At 34.4% G+C, this 5,822-nt stretch overlaps 1 protein-coding gene across 1 annotated transcript in view; it reads right to left on the bottom strand.

The window, feature by feature from the left end:
- Positions 1 to 4,132: 4,132 nt before the first annotated feature.
- LOC144962655 (uncharacterized) overlaps positions 4,133 to 5,822 on the bottom strand; it is a 21,290-nt gene continuing 19,600 nt past the window's right edge. Inside the window, exon 4 of the mRNA XM_078895764.1 lies at positions 4,133 to 5,822. This exon is cut by the window's right edge and continues 661 nt beyond it. The gene's annotated coding sequence lies outside the window, so the exon portion shown is untranslated.

Below are 5,822 nucleotides of genomic sequence, written 5' to 3'. Positions count from 1 at the left end.
CCAGTGTAAGATACAGAACTGAACAAGTGTGTATGAAAGATGCCAGACAAAGCAAGAAAGAACAATACAAGAATAAAGCCATCCCCAAAAATCAGTCGACCTCGACTGGGGATCGAACCTCAAACCTTCTGATTACCGGTAATCGAGGTCGACTGATTTTTTGGGATGGTTTTATTCTTTTTTGGTTTGTCTGACACTTTCCATACATATTTGTTCAGTTCTTTATGTTCCAAATGCCTGAACACATGTCAACCAACTTATCCTTATGATACATTGGAGTTATATACACCAATCTGATCCCTTAGCTCGTCATCCGATGGAAAAATGCTTGTCACTCAAGAAATGAACTCTTACGTGTCAGGTGGAGGACGATCCCTTTCTAGAAACATCCCAACCCTCTGGAACAAACTTACAAAAGAAATACGGCATTTTTCATCGGAAGACATGTTTACAAAACATCTTAAGACTTTATTATTTTCCAAATTGAATTGTTGATGCCCCTGTAAAGCGCTCTGAGCACTTCCTGGTGATATGGAAGAGTGCTAAAATTTATAATATATTATATTATTATTATTATTATTATTATTATTATTATTATTATTATTATTATTATTTTTTTATTATTATTTATTATTATTATCATCATCATCATTAATTACGGCTTGATTTAACATTGTCGTCATGGGGATATTTTGCATTGGTTTGAGAATATTTCATGACATCAATGATCCCATGGCAATTTGGGCTTATATATATATATATATATATATATATATATATATATATATATATATATATATATATATATATATGTGTGTGTGTGTGTGTGTATGTACACATGGGTCTACATTTCAGGACCCTATTACAAGCGGATTTATATTATTATTTGTTTGTTTTTGGCTGAAGAAGGATTTTAACACGAAACGCTCCCAGTTTGGTATTACTTTATTTTTATTTTTCGAAGCCGTTTTATTCATTTTTGTCCGTTACTTTTTATATCTAGAATATCAGACTTGAGACTTCTTGACGAGTTGAGGGTCATTTTTGATTGGTCAAGATTTTGAGCGTTTTAGCTAAAGATATGAGCTACCAGCAAAAACCAATAAAAATCCCAAACGAACCCTAGAAGATGTAAAGACTTTCTATTATCTGGGCAGTGTAGTAGACACAAATGCAGATCTGTCAGTAAGGCTCACGGGCAGCGTAGAAAATTTTAAGAAAAATCTGAAGTCTCGCCTATTTTAGAAATTTTTGTCTTAGGCATTTTCTTCTTGATGAGTAAATTATTCGTTTAATTTTTGATTCCATTTTGTTGAATGTCAATTTCATTTTGTAAAACGTGCATAGTTATTGTGTGCGACTGTCATGTGTGTCTGTTTGATTCGGTATGAGTGTGTTTATAGTAAGTAATATTGTAAAGCGCTTTGAGGCTTCGGCATTTAGCGCTATAAAAGAACACTTTATTATTATTATTATTATTATTATTATTATTATTATTATTATTATTATTATTATTATTATTATTATCTGCCTACCTCATAATATAAAAATTCGTAATTTTGAGGAAATAAAATTTGTAGTCACTATAGTTAACTTTACAAACCAACAATTTGCCATCACCGTGATTAGATGACACTTTAAAATCCTTACAATTATGCACTTTAAAATCAACTTTTATTTTCAATAAATTTTAACGAATCAGAAATGTACACGAAGTTATAAAATTGGAGCTAAAATTTCGTAATGCTACGAATTTTTCGTAGTACAAGGCAGGTCTGTAAATGGAAGTACGGACAAGGCTTTCGCATCAAGAATTAGTAAAACCCGTACAGCCTTTCAAGTCCTGGAGAAAATTTGGAAATCAGGGTCTCGACAAAACTAAGATTTTTTAATACAATTGTATTGTAAAGTTTGTATTACTGTATGGGTCCGAGACATAGACGACAACCAAAACCATCACTAACAATATACCGACTTTTTCTAAACAAATGTCGAAAGAGGATTATGGGCATCGGGTGGGCGGATAAAGTCGGGAATAAAGATCTTTGGGAAGCTGCCAGCCAACAACCTATAGACATACAAACTTTTAAAAATTGAGCTTTTATATAGCGCAATATCCACTAAACGTGCTCAAAGCGCTTTACAAGGGTTCCTGGCCAACAGTAACACTTAATATGTAGAACGGGACATGACGCCTGTTAGGCGATATTATTATTTTTTCGGACAGAGACAATGCTATTAACGGCCAGATACTTATTCTACACCTGAGTACGTTGAGAGAATGTGAGTAAAAAAACATTTTTTTTCAAGGACCCAACTATGCGCCGAGCGAGGCTCGAACCCAGGACCTTCCGATCGAAAGCGAGTGTCATACCACAAACCACATAGCCGCACAGATCTTTGGGAAGCTGCCAGCAAACAAACTATAGCCATACAAACTAAAAAGAGGATATGGGGATGGATAGGGTTGGAATGCCTGCCTGCAGCATCACAAGACTAGGTCTTATATGGAATCCTCAAGGAGAAAGAGACGAGTGAGGCCAAGTGTTTTGTTTCGATTTGTTTTAGGGGTTAAACGGCGCTTGCGACACATGTAGGTCAAGGTCATTTCAGTGCTAGTAAAAAGGAAGAAAACGGGATAGTCAAAAACAAAACAAAAATTAGATTCATAATTAAAAGCACATAAGAAAAGTAAGACAAGAGGAATGGTAAAAAAAGGAACAGATGTAGAATCCAAGAGCATACCATCAATGTACTTAAGTTGAGATCACCTTAGAGGAATACGCTCAAATGCTTACATTGTATATTCAAAACAATTAAAACGTTACATAACCGAGAGATGATTTACCAACGAAAAATAAAAAAAATAGCATCTCCCAAAACGATAACTATCCACTTGACTGTTTTCATCCCAACCTAGGACTCTAACCAGGAAAGGACAAAACTAAGTAATCTCATTCCAAGAAAGCACGTTGGAAAACAGATATTAGGGGGTAGAAGGCACAGTACGTGCCACCCTGCTCACTATGGCGACCGAGCACGGTGGAGGAAGTAAAGAGGAGTGGATGCACATGGAAACGGGTGGAGAAGACAGCCCGAGGAAGAGTCAAATGAGGAAGCATTATAATGGCTTATGCTCCGGCAGGGGTTAAAGTGTGGATACACAAGGAAGCAAGTGGAGAAGGCAGTCCAAGGACGAGTCAAATGGCGGAGCATCATTCATGGCCATTGAGGGCCTATGCTCCGACTGGAATTAAGGGGTGGATACACAAGGAAGAAAGTGGAGAAGGCAGTCCAAGGAAGAGTCAAATGGCGGAGCATCATTGGTGGCCGATGTTCCAACTGCAGTTAAGTGGTGGAGGTAGAGAAAACAGCTCAAGGGAGAGTCTAATGGCAAAGCATCATTGAGGGTCTATGCTCTGACTGGGGTTAAAAGGGTGGATACACATGTAAGCAGGAGGGGAAAACTGCTCAAGGGAGAATCTAATGGCAAAGCATCATTGAGGGTCAATGCTCTGACTGGGGTTAAAAGGGTGGATACACATGGAAGCAGGTGGGGAAAACTGCTCAAGGGAGAATCTAATGGCAAAGCATCATTGAGGGTCTATGCTCTTACTGGGGTTAAAAGGGTGGATACACATGGAAGCAGGTGGGGAAAACTGCTCAAGGGAGAGTCTAATGACAAGCATTTTGCTGCGGGGTGGCAAATGAACACATGATGATGTTTGAATTTGCAGGTTGGTGTTTCAGTGTTTTTGAGTGCGGCTATGTGGTCTAGTGTTGTGACACTCGCTTTCGAATCGGAAGCTCCAGGGTTCGAGCCTCGCTCGGCGCATAGTTAAGTCCTTGGAAAGACTCCTTACTCACATTCTCTCACCGTGAACATGTGTAAAATGAGTACCTTGCCGTCCAAAAAAAATGGTAATATCGTCTAACAGGCGTCATGTCACGTCCTACATGTTAAGCGTTGGTGTTGACCAGGGACCCCTTGTAAAGTGCTTTGAGCACGTTTAGTGGATATTGCGCAATATAAAAGCTCAAGTTTTTTTTTGTTTTTTTTTTTCTTTGAGTGAGTGAATTCATTTCTAGTCTGATTGTTCTAATATAATTTTTAAAATAGAACTCGAAGATATTGAAGTTTTATGCAAACATTTTAATCCAACTTAACACATTCAAAATAATGGAATGTAACATATGAATAAGTGATCATATCACATTGGCATGATAAATTATCAATACATTCATTTTACAGGCAAATAAATCTCTGTTACACTTTGAGTATATTCATCAAACAATTCAAGGTCACCTGTCTGTGTATAGAACAAAATATTACATATCAAAATGATCGTAAAACTATTTACATTTTGGCCGTAGGTGATAAATAAAAATATCATGGGGGTAAACATTTTTAAAATAAACGATATTTGTTGTTATCACAGATGGCAATCTTTTAAATGGAAGAAAGGAGGATCACAGATGAAATTATACATTACAAAAATATATGATTTTATAGAGGTTTTGAATAAATAGATTAAGATTGTTCCAGATTCAATTTGAAGACAAATCTTATATAGAACTAAATAACCGTACATGGAAAACGAGGTTGAATTCAAATCGGAACTTTTAAAAGTGTCTATTAAGAGTACTTTGGAAATGGACGGTTTACTCTGCCATAATCTGAAAAAAAAAATGTATTTAAAATTTTGTCCAGAAAATTCGTCCTACAAATTATATCGATCGATTAAAATGTCCCTCATTTTGCCAAAAAAAATCTCAAAGGCGGAAGTCCTTAGTATGAGAGTTTCGCTAAGATTGCGGACATTTTAAACGGTCGATATTTGAATTTTTTAATTCTTTTTTTTTTGTGGTCAAAATGCTAAATAGGTGTAATAAAGACAGAAGCGTATTGCTCAAAGTGAACGAGAAAAATGTAAATGCATTCTCTTAATCTATCCTGCAACAAAAATAAATCATTGTTTTTTTTTAATGTCCAGGATCATTAAGAGGAGATCTCAGAGTAAGAAAATCATTCATCGTCAGCACAGCTTTTTTATATCTCATGATTTATCTTACCACAAACTATTTCATGAAATATCCTGATATAAACTAGTTCATTAAGTATCCTTCTACAAACAATTTCATGAATGCATGAAATATCCGTATTTTAACTAATTAAGGAAATATCTTTCTTTAATCTATTTCATCAAATATCCTTATATAAACTATTTCATGAATTATCTTTCTTCAAACTATGTCATGAATTATCCTTCTATAACCTATGTCATGAAATATCTTTCTATAAACTATTTCATGAAATATCTTTCTATAAACTATTTCATGAATTATCCTTCTATAACCTATTCCATGAAATATCTTTCTAAAAACTATTTCATGAAATATCCTTCTATAAACTATTTCATGAAATATCCTTCTAAAAACTATTTCATGAAATATCCTTCAATAGCCCATTTCATAAAATATCCTTCTATAAACTATTTCCATATTCTAAAAAATGTTTCATGTAATTGAAAGACACACAATGAATTATGGATTTTTGATAGTTATAAGACAGAGAGGAGAAGAGATAGAGATAAAGATAGATAGATAGATAGATAGATAGATAGATAGATAGATAGATAGATAGATAGATAGATAGATAGATAGATAGATAGATAGATAGATAGACAGATACATCGATAGATAGACAGATAGATAGATAGATAGATAGATAGATAGATAGATAGATAGAGAGAGAATATATATATATATATATATATATATATATATATATATATATATATATATATATATATATATAGAGA

This window comes from Berghia stephanieae, chromosome 1 (assembly GCF_034508935.2).
Source record: "Berghia stephanieae isolate SIO BIC M18660-M18661 chromosome 1, UCSD_Bste_1.3, whole genome shotgun sequence".
NCBI lineage: Eukaryota > Metazoa > Mollusca > Gastropoda > Nudibranchia > Aeolidiidae > Berghia > Berghia stephanieae.
Note: the sequence above shows the minus strand (reverse complement) of the source record. Positions and strands in the feature narration are given on the sequence as shown.